Source organism: Mustela nigripes, chromosome 12, assembly GCF_022355385.1.
Source record: "Mustela nigripes isolate SB6536 chromosome 12, MUSNIG.SB6536, whole genome shotgun sequence".
NCBI classification, from domain to species: Eukaryota; Metazoa; Chordata; class Mammalia; order Carnivora; family Mustelidae; genus Mustela; species Mustela nigripes.
Window position 1 is genome coordinate 44,029,970 of NC_081568.1, and position 13,223 is coordinate 44,043,192.

General features: G+C 38.5%; 1 non-coding gene across 1 annotated transcript; it reads left to right on the plus strand.

The window, feature by feature from the left end:
- The first annotated feature begins 12,757 nt into the window (after positions 1-12,757).
- LOC132029027 (U6atac minor spliceosomal RNA) lies at positions 12,758-12,882 on the plus strand. Its single transcript, XR_009407664.1, has one exon. It is a non-coding gene; the product is annotated as a U6atac minor spliceosomal RNA (small nuclear RNA).
- The last annotated feature ends 341 nt before the right edge of the window (positions 12,883-13,223 follow it).

Consider the following 13,223-nt stretch of genomic DNA (forward strand, 5'->3'; position numbering starts at 1 on the left):
GAAGCAATTACCAGGTTGACTGCAGGGGCGGGGGGCTGCTGGAGTGAGTCACTGAATAAGAGATTGATTTGGATTTCTGTTTGAGCTGTGTTTGATTAGCTTGTCCATGACAGTGAGCAATCCAGTCTCCATGGACACATTCTGTTGGACACAGAACAGCTCCATATTCCCAGCCCCAGTTGCCTTTCAGGAAAGAGGAATGAGTTGGTATCATTAGCCCATGTTCATTTGTTTTAATGGAGCATTAAGACTGATTTATATGGCAGCATTAAAGAAGAAAAATTATTCCAGAATTACACGTATATAAGGACACTTGACATTATCTTGCGAATAGGCCTTGTAAAAGGATAAATGCCAGCGTCCTCAATTCAGGAAATTTCCATTTCATTGTACCATCAAGTTGACCAGTCAGCAGAAAAAGGGAGCAGGAACACACAGGGACTCAGGTTCATCTTGTACATTTCTTTTCTGCAGTGAAGTTTGTGTTACTACTGGAGTATTCAAATGCTAGCATAAACAAAATAATACTTATTCTCCTGAGTTTCTAAGAACAGCCTAAAGGGGGCTGTAATTCCTTTAAGTAGAAATGCTACTCCTCCTTTTATTGCTAATACTTTAAGATAATAATATAGTCATTATTGATTTTACTACCAAGCATCATGACAGCAATAAGAGAGCTCAGCTCCGTATTTCTTTACAATAATGAAGTCAAGAACAAAAATGCAGATTAAAAATCTCCTTACACAACTCTCCTCTTGGCATTAGCTCTTCCCCACTCCTGTTTGCTATTATACCTCCTCTCTTCTGGTGATTGTCCCTTTATCCTCATTATTAACCACCAGTTCTATCAAAAAGAACTATGGAGGGGAAAACTACAAAAATCATGCCTGCTATTATCAAGCTGATTCCATTGAAAATATGGCAAAAAGTAACTTTTTAGAAAGGTCCCTGAAACCACTGGTAAAGAAGAGTTTTTCTTAGTGCCTGTATTTAGCACAGAAAAATAACTAGTAATTTATTAATAAGCTATTTGTTCAGTCTGACTTGCCCATTCACCTTGAACTATGAAAACAAGATCAGACTCTGAATGTTCACCAATGGATACCCGGTTCTTTTCTTATTTATCACATAAGGTGCTCAATAAATCCATCCAAGTAACAAATGAGTAGGGGGCATAGTTTCCCAGGACTGTTATTTCCTGCTCATGGCTATCCCTCCTTGTTAGAGGAATAACATTGACAGGCAACCATCTCTCCAGTGCGACTTCATTCAGACCTTCCCAGACTCACTGGATGCATACCTAACTTTTCAAGTTTATCCCTGAAACTTGACACAAGAATCAATCTATTACACAAACAAATGATAGAATAGTCATAACCACAGACTGTAAAGAAAAGGACCCAGAGAATTTGAGAGCTGGAAAGGCAAGAGAATGTTCAAAATTACAGCTCTACTCAAGTCTTTGCTTATGTTCTGCCCAGCTGGATCAAAATTTTATTTGCAGCCCAGGTATAAAATCCAAATTAAATATTAATATTTACAAAAGGTACACACTTTTCAGTACAAGATTCTCTCCATTATTATTTGTTATCAAGGCAAGAGCATCTCAGGATGTGGGACAGGTTTCATATGTGAAACCACATTATGCTTGCTTTGAAACTCTGGGAATATACCAATGTTTGTATAAACAACACCTTGCCTTCCAAAGATGAGCAAAATCAGGCCTCCAGATACTTCTAAATACGCTGCACTTTTACTTTACACCTGAGCACAAGATATCTCCCAGGTGTCTGTGATCTTTACATATTAAAACTAAGGTATAAGGTTCATATCCGATTGATCTCCCACATTTCTGATTTCATATCTTGTTAGTCTGAAGTGAATTCATTTTCATTTTATCTTTTTTTTTTCCGTCTAACACCATCAGTAATTTCCCAAGAATCACCTCTATTATACTCATATCTCATCAAGAAAGATAATGGCCCTGCCAAGAAGATATATTTCTTTAGATGTGAATTTTCAGTGAATGAGAGCTTTGTAGAAACACATAGAAGCCAGAATGATATTTCTGATTTTCATAGATTTAACTGACCCTGCCATATTCTCAGGAAAAAAATGGCTGTCAATCAGAGAAACATCAGATTTAAGTTGTTTATTTTGGCATTGCTATGTATAGCTTCTCTTTATGCCAAACATCCACGCTACTGAATTTATTATTCAATAGTTGGTGGTTTCATCCACGCTATAAAATGAAAACAATTCAAGTAAGTAATCCCAGGGAACAAACCATTATTAGCTCATAAAACCTGGATCTCTCAACCAATATTTTAAACCCTGAAATCTTTTGAACTGTCAGAGCAATGGAACAATACTCACAACTTCTGTATTTATAGGAGAACATTTCATTGTTTTTGAGATAAATCTAAGAAAGCAACTGTGCTTTCTTAGTAGCACAAGTAGATTGAGTAAAAAGCAACGTTTTTTTTGTAAGATAGAGGCAACTGGTCACATGTAAACATGGGTGTGGGGAGGTGAGATAATAAAACTTAATTTCTGATTCTATCTATAGGAACAGATCTCCAGATTCTAACCAAACTCTAGTTTTAATGAATTATAGAGCACACAAATATATATGTATGTGTGTGTGTGTGTATATATATATATATATGTGTGTGTGTATGTGTGTGTATATATATACACACACACACACATACATATATACACACATATATAATGTGTTAATGAATTTATTCAACTCATGAGGGAACCAGCAGATATTACAACCTGTGCAGAGATAAGTTCCCAGATGCACACATTTATGTAAAGAAATTGTGAAATGAATTACAAACTGGAGGTAGAACCAGTTTTGTTTGGCCCTCACAGAGGAGGAGCAGGGAAGGAAGTCAACTGATCAGATGGGGTTTTCGTGCCAATTAGATACCTATGGTTAACAGAATTTTAAAGTAGCTCCCATAGAATCAGAATATAAAAGTATGAGGTAGAAGAATGTGCTACAGATAATGCCTACTTTTTCCACTGAGGCACATGGTTTTCATCTACACAGTTATCTTTTAAGCACTAAGAAAAGGGAATAAGTGTATATTTGGCTGAAAATGCCCTCTCTGGGTGAAACAAGGAGCCTACTCTGCTCACACTTAATCACTTGTACCTTGAGTAGTTGTTGCCTTCATTCCACACACACACCTAAGTTATCACTTCTTGGCACTTTCCTGCTTGTGCCAAAAGCAGACAAATCTCTGAAGTAGATGGTCTAGACACAAACCCAGAATTCTATCAGTGCTGTGCAGTATAGATGTCATTTAAATACTCAACTGTTTCATGAATCTGTGTGAGGCACATGTACAAAGTCTCTCTCTTATAAGGTTATGATGTGTTAAGATTATTAGACAAAAATGAAGACTGAGATCAAACTACCGCAGGAGATTTTTATTGGCACAAGTCAGAGAAGAAAACAACCAATTCCCAAACCTACCTCAAAGCAAGGGAATATATGCATTATTATAAAGCACAGAGAATATATGCATTATTCACTTCCCCATGTCATTATGTCTCTTCCCTCCCAAAGTCACTTACCTCCCATCATCCAAATAACCCACGTCCTATATCCTAGAATGATTAGAACAAAGTCTATGGCTCTCTTCCTCTGGGTATCTGTGACATCCAATGACTTACACCACTCCTAATTTTTAAGACATGAGGGAGGGGGACATTGCCAGCCGCTCTAGATTCTCCAAATTCTTGCCAAATTTAAATTTGGCATAGTGCTTTCAAGATCTTAAGTTACAATTGTATTATATAGCAGCCTACAAGGCTTTAAATTTATCAGATAAAGGAAACTAGATTTCTATCAGGCAGTCATGAAATGGCAGTAATAAGGTAAGGGAGGGGAAGGTCATCTAGGTAATCAAAGCAATTTCCTAAGAAAACAAAGAACAGGGAAAGACAATTAGTAAAAGCCAGCCATTCGGTTTATCCCTGACCAGAGGAAATAATCTCCATTTTCTGGTTCCAAACTAGAAAAAAAAAAAAAAAAAAAAAAAAGATGAATTAGAAGATATATAAAATTTTCTTTCCTTTATTGAAATTCATTCCTCTTTTACTACTGGGCCTCTATAATATTATTAGGATTTAATAGTAACCAAATGAGTCCATGATCAAAAGCAGCTCTGAACTCTTAATTTTAATATATGTCAGTTTAAGTTTATTTGTGCAAAAATTGATTCAAGTTAGTCAGCACCAAACTGGAAGTGGTTAGGAGCTTGCCACTCGCAGGAAGAGTTATGAGAGATTTTTATAGAGAAAAAAGTAGAAGCAAAGGAGGAATGAAATTATTTAGCTGTAGTTTAAAGTCTAGCTGGCTCTTTGTGATTGGTTTATCCTTAGGTTTCAATTTAGTAATCTTGAGGCATTTAAAGTTTCAGATTTTGGTTTGTTTACACAGACTGCCAGGACATTAAAGCTACCTCCGTCTAATGGTCTCCTTGTTTAATTAAAAAATCTAAGATAAAACTATTTTTATAAGGTTTTTTTCCTTCCCATGGCTTTCTCCAAGCTCTTGTTTGATTTCATGTTACCACCTGACTGCTAACCTTTTCATCCTTTGCTCTAGGCTAATGGTTCTCAACTGGGGTCCATTTCATCCTTCAGGGGACATTTGGCCAGCTTACATTTGATGTAAGGGAAATTTTTTTTTTAAAGATTTTATTTATTTATTTATTTGACAGACAGAGATCACAAGTAGGCAGAGAGGCAGGCAGAGAGAGAGGTGGAAGCAGGCTCCCTGCCGAGCAGAGAGCCCGATGTGGGGCTCGATCCCAGGACCCTGGGATCACGACCAGAGCCGAAGGCAGAGGCTTTAACCCACTGAGCCATCCAGGCACCCCAGGGAAATTTTTTTTAAATAAACTTTTTTTTGCTTATGAAGAGAAAGGAAGTATCTTCTCTGCTTCCCCCCTCTTGGAAGAGTCTCCTGGAAGACATGGTGGTTCTGAATCCTTTCTTTAACAAGCTTATAACAAATTATAGACCAGTCTTTCCAGGGACTGGAAAAGCCCTATTCATAGTGCAGAGAGGTGTCCAAAGCCACAGGTCCAGAACCTCTTGAAACGTAACACCTTGTTAATGCAGTTAATGTAGGAGGCCATGTCAAGATGTAACTTTTTTAGGGGAGAACTAAGAGGTCTTGCAGAGAAAACATTTCATTATTCTTTCAGAGGAGAACAATTAATTAATCAGCTACTTTAATTCCCAAGACTTGCTTTGCTGTGTGTGTGTGTGTGTGGTGTGTATGGTGTAATTTTCTCTTTGTCAGAGGAAATAATCTCCATTTTCTGGTTCCAAACTAGAACAACAACAAAAAAAAGATGATTAGAAGATATATAAAATTTTCTTTCCTTTATTGAAATTCATTCCTCTCTTTTTTTTTTTTCTATTAACACTGTTGTGTTAATATTTTCGAAAATTTCATTTCAGAGAGAGTATATGCACAGGGAAGGGGAGGGGCAGAGGGAAAGGGAAAAGCAGACTTCCTGCTGAGCATGGAGCCTGATGTAGGGCTCCATCCCAGAAACCTGAGATCAAGATGTGAACTAAACTCAGATGGCTTGACTGACTGAGCTACTGAGGCGAGTGAATGAATACATGAATTCATGTATTTATTCATTCATGTATTCATTCATTCATTTACGGGGAGAAAGATATCATGAGGAAGGGCAGAGAGAGGGAGAGCATCTCCAGAAGACTCACCACTGAGCTCAAAGCCTGGATCAATCAACTTGATCTTACTGCTGTGAGCTTATGACCTGAGCCAAAATCAAGAGTCAGATGCTTAAACTGAGCCACACAGGAATTCTGTGTTAATTCAATAATAAATCAGTTTTCTTCCTTTCCATTTTGGTGTGGAAAGGTTAGTGTTGGTAGGAAACTTATTTCTACTTACAATGAAGCTAATTTTGACAACACAGTGGTGGAAGGCAGGGTGATTATGAGTGGGCATCTCGTGCTTTGAGGCCAGGGATGCTGCTAATTTTACAATGTACAAGACAGCCTTCTACAATGAAGAATTATCTGGCCAGAAAACTCAAGAGTGCTAAGGTTGAGAAGCCCTACTATAGACCAGTGGTCTCTTGAGTGAGCTACTCAGTGGTGAGTCTTCTGGAGATTCTTTCCCTCTCTCTGCCCTTCCTCATGGTATCTCTCTCCCTATAAATAAATAAATGAAAGAATGAATGAATGATGAATGAATGAAACACCAGGTAGAAACAGTAAAGATCTAATCAACTCTGCTAAGAAATCAGTAAGATAGATTACAATCATTACAGGTTTTTTTGAAATGTAAATTCACACCTAAAACCACTAATATCCATTATCATTCTAAAGTGTACATGGTATGATTTGAGCAATAGATAAAAGGTATAAAACCTTTTAAATAAGATATAAATTGTTCATGTGATGACACGAAAAAGAATCCCCCAAAGACATTCATCATCTATTTCATGGAACCTGTAAATGCTAACTTACATGTAAGAAGCACCCTTGCAATGAGATTAAAATGAGGATTTTTAAATGAGAAAATTATCCTGAATTATTAGGATGGACCCTAAACTCAATCATTCCTATCTCCAGAAGAAGGAAGCAGAGGGAGACATGTCACACACAAAGGAGAAGGTGAAATAAGAGAGAGCAAAGAGCTATTTGAAGATAGGAATGATGTGGCCAAAAGCCAAGGAATGTTAGCAGTCATCAGAAACTGGCAGAGGCAAGGAATGGATTCTCCTCAAGGGCTTCTGGAGGGAGCATGACTCCACTGACACCTCAGCTCCAGCCCATTAAAACTCATGTGTACTTATGAACTCTAGAACTATAGGAAAATACATTTTTGTTTTAAATCACTAACTCTGCGGTAATTTGTTGCAATAGCTATTGGAAACTAATAAGGCTAGTTTTATCTTTCTTTTAAGCTATATGTAGATTTAATAACATATAAGATATTAGTCATTTTTACATATAACCTATGAACATTTTTTTTTCTTCAGAATGGCAAATGATTTAAAAACAAAACAAAACAAATCAAAACACCTGAAAGTTACTTCTCCCCAGAAGTGGTAATTACTTGTTATTCGTTATTGTTGCTGACAGTGTTTTCAAACAATTTAAACCAATATTAAATATCGTTTTAAACAAACCTTTAGAACATTAAATACCATTTCATATGCCAGTGCAAACTGTTAGGGTCTCTCAGAAAATGGGAGATCTGGTAATCCAGCATCCACCATCTGGCAGGCCAACAGTTGACTGATGACGAGTATCAGTGGTCCCTTTAGGGACAGAGGTCTTCAGTTCCTATCTCCCCATCCTTACCTGGACAACTCCACTTCCTGTCCCTATCTGGCCCTTGGATGAGAAAAGTCATCAGCTCCTGATATTTCCTAATATACTTTCCCATCACTTTCATGTTCCTTATCTCAGATTCTAGGTTCATCCTCTGATCAGTAACACCAAGTCCATGAGGGGGAAAGTGAAGGTGAATATACCAACTGTTTAGTAAACAATAATAATAACATGTTTATAAACTAAAGACACTCTGGATGATCCCACTCAAGTCCTACTGTAACTAACAGCACTCCAACTAGTCTTAAGGATTAACTAGCTAGGGATTAATTAGTTAGTAAATTAATTAGTTAATTAATTAGTTAATCTATGGATTAACTAAGAGTACCTAGGCTTATGCACTCTTTGTTTGCTGATCTAAGTTCCTCAATCTATAAGAGAACTGACCTACTTACCTGGAGATCTGCAGACCACTGGCCTTGAGGAATGAAGGGCTAGACTTTCCCAGAAGTTAAGCTCTGATTACATTCAAGAGCCACCACCAATGATGCCAGCAAGTCTGTTCAGGGTCATCTTGACATAGAAAAACCACCTGAGCACCAGCCTTGCCACACTAGCCCCATTTCCCACACCTTCCCCTTTAAAACCCTCCTGCTTTGCCTGGATGGGGAATATGATCTTTGGGACATTAGTCAGCATTCTTTAGGTTGTTTGTTTCTGAATAAAGCAAGCTTTTCTTTTCGATCATCACCTCTCTCTGATTTTCAAGTGATGAGAGGCCAAACCAGAGTTTGAAATCCGTTCTCTGTTCCATAACAATACCCATGTTCAAGGAACTAGTTCTGAGAAAGATGGCCATTTCAAAAAATAGCTTGACTGGGAATCAAGAGACTAGCATTCCATGGTCCTACGTGTTTAATTGATATGAGACTTTGGGAAGGTACAGCCTACTTGCCCTCTCCAAGTCTCAGTTGCTATTTTGTAAAACAAAGCAAGGTTTAGAGAGTGGCAGGGAAAAAACAGAACCTAGATGTTGTTCTGAAGGTCACACATCTATGCTCATCTATGCCGGGGTCAGGGGGGGGATGGGGAGCAGGAAACAAAAGGAGAACCACAGGTCAAGTTACAGACTCTCACGCCCAGTTCAATGCGGCAGACCTGTTTATCATCAGAAGGACCTACAAACTGATGCTCAAGCTCCTTCCTGCCCAACCAATCAACCATCTTTCCGGCCACCCTCTCCTTCAGGCTCTGCCCTGCCGCTGTCCTTGCTTTCTTTCATGTGCGCCAATATTCCTGCTTACTCCGAGCCATTGTGTGGATCTGACTAGATGGTGTTCGTGCTTACGGTGTCTGAAATACTCCCCACACTTAGGACCCAGTTCAGTCCCCTTGCTGTGGCCTATGCTCCTTATGTGGTCTAGCACGTGCTCACTTTAGCTTCAGGATGGGCCACATCCACACCCTACTTTTTCAGAGGATTCCATACTCATCTACTTTCCATTTTGCAAATCTGACAAACCACTTCCGCTTAGGACCCTGTGTCCTCCTAGACCCTCTGCCTGAAACTGTTCTCGAGTCTTCCTTACTTCATCAACAACTGCTCTTCCTTTATAATCCAGGCCCAATGCCTCTTCCTCAGGGAAGCTTCCTTAACATTTATGACATTTTCAGCTGCAAGCAAGAGAACACTGTGATTTAAGTGGTTTAAATGAAAAGATACATACTTCTTCATGTAACAGGCCATCTGGAGATAGAGAGTTCCAGGGTTGATTTAGGTGTTCAGTAGTCTAGTCAGGTTCCTAAGCTCTCACCATCTTTCGGTTCTCACTCTATGTTCACATAAAGGAGAGTCATTTCCCTGTGTATCTATCTGTATTAAGATATAAAATGTTTATTTCCCAGAAATATCACCACAGACTTAGCTCCAACAAGCCAGCACTGGTTACAGGTCCTTTTTCTAACTGCAAAGGAAGTGGGAGAAACAAAGTATATTTTTAGCTTCCAGAATGAGAGGCAGGTTCTTCCTGGAGGAAAACATGAAAACATATAGGCAGGCAGTATCAGGCTCTCCAGTATAAGTACTACCAGCCCCTATCTACTTTATAATATTTACAACAACAGTAGTCACATAATTATTTTGGTAACTGCTTTGTCAGTGTCCATTTTCCTCTACTAAACTACAGGTTTCTTAAAAACGGGCCCAGAGTCTTAGTGACAGATGTGTATTTTTGCTTATTTCTGACGTTTTATGATCAGTAATTCCAACCCCAGAGGTCTCCTGTGGTTCTCAAACTTCCAATAAAACAAAGTATATCCTATTTACAATTTACAACATCCACACTTCAGAAGTCTTACATGAAATAGATTCAGTATACCAATGGACCAAGTATCAAGTAAATGCTTGCCAAAAATAAGGCCAGCTCTGGAGTTAGAGTGCAATGGCTTGAATTCTGAGCATGACCACTGATTTGCAACAGGACCTTAGGCAACTACTGAACCTGGTAGAGAGGCAGTTTTCTCAATGGACATATGGTGATAGTGATCTTAACAACTGTAAGGTCATACTGAGGATTGAGTAAAGGTAGGTAAATATCTTAGTCATACTTAACTCAAATGATTGCTATTATTGTAATAATGACTACTTGTGACTATATTATAGCAAGATACATACTTCATGTTTTCCTTACCTATAACCTAATCACAAGTGTCTCCAGCTTGTGGAAGCCTCAAGGGCTGCGCCTCAGACCAATACTGGGAGAGGGGATTATGAGAACAAAGGGGTTGCATAAGAACTATTAGGCATAGGGAAAACAATTCTTCATCAGCCTGTTCTCAGAAGGAAAGGGTAAAGTCTACAAACTTCAGTGAGTCTGCACAATTCAGCCAGATTCTGTTTGGATATTAGACCTCTCCAGAGCAAACAATGGATCTCTTTAACACCTTCCAGCTGAAAATCCTGCAAATCTATTAGGGGGAGGAAAAAAAAAGCAGCTAGCTTTCTTTCTGCACATTTATCACCCTTGTTATCCTTGCCCTAGCCACTTCTGAAATTCAATTCAAGATGACAGAACCCATGGTATTGCTTTTCTTTTTTTTTTAAACCATGATATTCTGGGAAAATGTAAATATATAGAGAGAGAGCAGGTGCACAGGTCACTTGGGGGGAAGCTGACGATGCGTTATGGCTTCAAAATTGCCATCACACCTCTCAGAATCAAATTTTCACCTGCCATCAAGCCTTGCTTTCAGAGTGCTCTGTGGTCTCTGGCTCCCCCACTGTGACTTCAGCCGCCCCTGAAAAAGCCATCTTCACCACTTTGAGAAGTGCTACCGGCCTGGGCAAACATAAGCAAGAATAACTGTGTAAACAAAGCCAGGTGCAACTTGAATGCAAGTTTAAAAAAAGAACACCTTTCAAGGGAGAAGACTAAAGATCTGGTTTAGAACAGACTGCTTAACATCCTAATCAGAAATGAACACTGGATTTAAAAATGGCAAAATGGAGGGGGTGGTGGGGCGAGAGGGTGGCAATATATTTGCATTTTCTTCCACCAACATGGGGCAAATACTTGTCATCTACAGTTGCAATGACAGATGTAAATAGACTGACTTGACAAGTCAAAACATTGATGGACTGTCTACATACAAAGAACTTAAGGGAAAGGCATAGAACTAGTTAAATTAAAGACAACACTTAATTGAATGAAAACAACTCAATGATAGCACTATGAATAGAGAGACTTCACAGAAAACTTTGAAGGTCTGGGTGATTGACTGAAATAGTTGTTATTCCTATCAGAATAGTTGAACACTTGTCCTCACAGAGAAAATCTAAGTGTCTAGATGGATGTATTTTCTGTGTGCTACCTACACACCACTTGATGTGAGCTCATTATATGTAGAAGAGTTCTTTGTGAGTCTTTATTCATATCCAGGGTTTAAGTTTTTTCAATAGTCGTTAAAATGAAGAACACCTTTCATAGTGTCAAAAAACACTACTGGCTTAAACTCAGAACTGTATTCATTATTTGAACCAAGTTTGAAATTCTAATTAATCTAAACCCAGAAATAATTGACACATCAGTCATTTAACTGGATATTTAGGTGCACCTAAAACAAGTAGTTTCACAGATAAATATATCCTCCAAATCAGAGTCCAAAATAACATTCAGGGTCAAAAAGGAGTGTGTCCACTATATATATATTTCCCACAGAACAAAATTTCCCATTGGGTATATTTTCAAGAAATAATCAAACCATGAAACTATGGAGGAGCAAGAAGAAAATGTATTAAGGAGAGTAAAAGTGAAAAACTAACACAGGGTGCCTGGGTGGCTCAGATGGTTAAGTGTCTGCTTTTGGGTGCTCAGATGGTTAAGTGTCTGCTTTTGGCTCAGATCATGATCCCAGGGTCCTGGGATTGAGCCCCACATCTGGCTCCTGATTCAGCAGGGAGTCTGCTTCTCCCTGTGTCTGCCTCTCCTCCTGCTCATGCTCTTTCTCTCTCTGTATCTCTCTGTCTCAAAGGAATAAATAAAATATTAAAAGAAAGGAAGGGAGGGAGGGAGTGAGTGAGGGAGAAAGGAAGGAAGGAAGGAAGAAACCAACACAAAAAACAGAAGCAATACATATATTACTACTCAAGTTGTTGGCTACCCTGGAAACTTTGTCAATGACATAGCATCAATAAAATCTTCAGTGCATCACTGTCCAAGAACAATAAAATCAAGAGACATACTTCTATTGGGTTAAACAACCAACAACAAAAAACTTCCCATTATTAACGAAGGGAATATAGATCTCTCTACTACAAACATCATTTTACCCCAAACACTACCCATAGAGGCAACAATAAACAGATAGGAAAGGGAGAGAGGGGGATGAAAGAACAAGAAGAGATAGGGAAGATAGATTGAGAGTTCTAACACGTATTCAATAGAAGTAACAAAGTAACAAAGAAGGAAAGATGAAAAAGCATCATTTGGATAAAAGTAGCTGATTCCCTCCCCTGCCAATTGAAAGAAAAATCACAGTTCAGATTAGTAGGGAACTGCTAGTGGTGAGAACAATAAACAACAGTAAGTCCACATGTAGACACATGATAATCTCTAAGGAAAAACAAAACAAAAACAAAACAACTCCTATTACCAAGGATCAAAAACCAATTATTTTCAGAGGAATGACAATTAAACTGAAAACAGATTTTCCATTAGCAACATTAGATGTCCATTCTGGGCAGTGCTGAGGAAAAATAGTCCATCAAGAAGTGTCGCTCAATCATTCAAAATACAGAACAAAATAAAGAATTTACAGGCATATGAAGACTAAAATAATTTACCCAAGCTGAAACAGCTCTTAAAAGAGAAGTGACCTCAAAGGGAAGGCATAAAATTTAGACAATGATGTGCTGTATGAAAGGAGAAAAGGTTAGCACTCCTAGTGACAAGGATGGAAGAGGCTCTTGTCCTGACAGCATGCATACAGTTAAGGCATTGCCACCTACTTCATGGCATCGAATCAACATCTTTGCACAGAAGTTCATAGGGGAAGTGGAGAAAATTAAATGGGAAGTCACCAGAGGAAGAAAAACCATGAGAGACTCTTAACACTAGGAAACAAAGAGAGGGTTGCTGGAGAGGAGTTCGGTGAGGGGTGGGGGAACTGGGTGATGGGCATAAAGGAGGACACGTGCTGCGAAGAGCCGTGCGTGTTATGTGGAACTGATCAGTTACTGAACCCTACATCTGAAACCAATGATGTGCTTACTATATGTTGGGTCATTTAAATAAAAAATTTGAGAAAGACAATTATAATGGGAACAAATCTTTAACTCTTAGTAAATGTTTAGGTGACTATAAAAATAGAGTTGT